General features: G+C 47.0%; 1 non-coding gene across 1 annotated transcript in view; it reads left to right on the top strand.

Annotated features, from left to right (window-relative positions):
- The first annotated feature begins 1,328 nt into the window (after positions 1 to 1,328).
- Positions 1,329 to 2,500, top strand: part of LOC140748823 (small subunit ribosomal RNA) — a 1,903-nt gene continuing 731 nt past the window's right edge. Inside the window, exon 1 of the ribosomal RNA XR_012102989.1 lies at positions 1,329 to 2,500. This exon is cut by the window's right edge and continues 731 nt beyond it. This is a non-coding gene — a ribosomal RNA (small subunit ribosomal RNA).

The following is a 2,500-nucleotide window of genomic DNA, read 5'->3' as shown; positions in this document are numbered from 1 at the left end:
ATACATATACCTCCGTTTAATTCATATTATACTCTTTTGTTTTATATATTTACAATGTTTTCAACGTATTTCAAAAAAGTGAGATCGTTCCTCGATTCCATAGGACCGTATGTATTTTTTCAAAGGTGGCTCTTGTATTATGCTATTATATTGAGAAATTATTTAACTCTGTACTGAGAGTAGCGCACAAACTGTCACGTCACGATCTGACTAATACGATACGCAAATAAAGTTAAAAAGGTGTAAAAAAAAAAAAAAAAAAAAAATATATAATAATAATAATATTAATAATAATAATAATAATAACAACAATAATAATAATAATAATAATAACGCGGTAGACGCAGCAGCGGCAGCAGCAAAGTCGGCCGACGAACCCCAACCGGCGACCCCCCCCCCCCCAACGCCCCCCCCCCTCGCCAAACCCCCGCACCCCCCCGGGGTTAGCCCACCACCACCGACAACCATCGTCCCCCCACCGGACCGAACCACCGACGGACTTTCATATATGTTCATATGTTGTCGCTCCGTCTGCCACGCGTCATAACAGGAGCGCCGCATACACATGGGGCGGGCGACGTGTAGTGCGTTGTCGGCGCGGTGAGACTGAACGGGCGGCGGATAACTGCCGCCGACTGACACAGACTGACCGACATCGACAACGGACTGCATGCCGCATACAAGAGTTCGTTCGATGGTTTCACGCGTAGTGTGCGCACTCTCGTGTTGTTGGTGGTGTTTCGAGTGGATTTTGTGTCGAACTTTACAATTCGTCGCGATGTCACGATTCACACAACAACACGCGCTTCCACGTTGCGCCGTGGGACTTTTCGAACGTTGAACATTTTATTGAACAGTGCGGATCGACCGATGCGATTGTTTAAACTCGTCTCGGTTCACGTATCGATCCTACAAATGAATTGCACGTCGCCTATGGCGACGGTCCTCTGTAAGGCGCTTTAAACATTAACGCCAAGGACGACGTCTCTCAAACACCGGGCTGAATCTATTTTCAGTGTTCGCGTTTGTGTTAAAAGATAATAATTAAACGTGAATCTTAAATTGTCTCGCCGTGAACCATCCAATTCGGAGTTGCGCTATTAGTAAATCGCGCGCACACTCTCTCGTTGGATCGTTGCGACAATCGGATGAGATACTCCGTTGACGCTGCACGAACCATCGAAAACAAAGAGCGTACAATATGAAAACGTACGACGAGTTCAAAAACGAAACATCATTCGACGCGGACGCGCCCGCGACCGCGTCGATATGTGTCGTGTTCTCGTCCGAGCGACGACGGCTACATTCGTCCGCGAGTGACTGTCAGCTCCCTGGTTGATCCTGCCAGTAGTTATATGCTTGTCTCAAAGATTAAGCCATGCATGTCTCAGTGCAAGCCGTATTAAGGCGATACCGCGAATGGCTCAATATATCAGTTTTGGTTCCTTAGATCTTACTCAGTTACTTGGATAACTGTGGTAATTCTAGAGCTAATACATGCAATCAGAACTCTGACCAGTGATGGGATGAGTGCTTTTATTAGATCAAAACCAATCGACGGAGGGCCTCGCGTCCGAAGTCGTTAATTTTGATGAATCTGGATAACTTTTGCCGATCGCATGGTCCAGTACCGGCGACGCATCTTTCAAATGTCTGCCTTATCAACTTTCGATGGTAGTTTCTGCGACTACCATGGTTGTCACGGGTAACGGGGAATCAGGGTTCGATTCCGGAGAGGGAGCCTGAGAAACGGCTACCACATCCAAGGAAGGCAGCAGGCGCGCAAATTACCCACTCCCGGCACGGGGAGGTAGTGACGAAAAATAACGATACGGGACTCTTACGAGGCCTCGTAATCGGAATGAGTACACTTTAAATATTTTAACGAGGAACAATTGGAGGGCAAGTCTGGTGCCAGCAGCCGCGGTAATTCCAGCTCCAATAGCGTATACTAAAATTGTTGCGGTTAAAAAGCTCGTAGTTGCATTTGTGCGCCGCGCTGTCGGTGCACCGCATCCGCGGTGATACTGACACGTTTGCGGAGCATATCGTCGGTGAGCCGGCGGTAAAACGCCGGTTCAATATCAAAATCCTATCGCGGTGCTCTTCAGTGAGTGTCGAGATGGGCCGACAATTTTACTTTGAACAAATTAGAGTGCTCAAAGCGGGCTCAAAATGCTGCTTGAATATTTCGTGCATGGAATAATAGAATATGATCTCGGTTCTATTTTGTTGGTTTTCAGAACTCCGAGGTAATGATTAATAGGGATAACTGGGGGCATTCGTATTGCGACGTTAGAGGTGAAATTCTTGGATCGTCGCAAGACGAACATCAGCGAAAGCATTTGCCAAAGGTGTTTTCATCAATCAAGAACGAAAGTTAGAGGTTCGAAGGCGATTAGATACCGCCCTAGTTCTAACCGTAAATATGTCATCTAGCGATCCGCCGACGTTACTACAATGGCTCGGCGGGCAGCTTCCGGGAAACCAAAGATTTTGG

The sequence above is a fragment of the Epargyreus clarus genome, unplaced genomic scaffold, assembly GCF_041222505.1.
Source record: "Epargyreus clarus isolate Ecla_fem2 unplaced genomic scaffold, WU_Ecla_fem_2.2 ptg000016l, whole genome shotgun sequence".
NCBI classification, from domain to species: Eukaryota; Metazoa; Arthropoda; class Insecta; order Lepidoptera; family Hesperiidae; genus Epargyreus; species Epargyreus clarus.
This window is presented reverse-complemented; position numbering and strand designations above follow the sequence as displayed.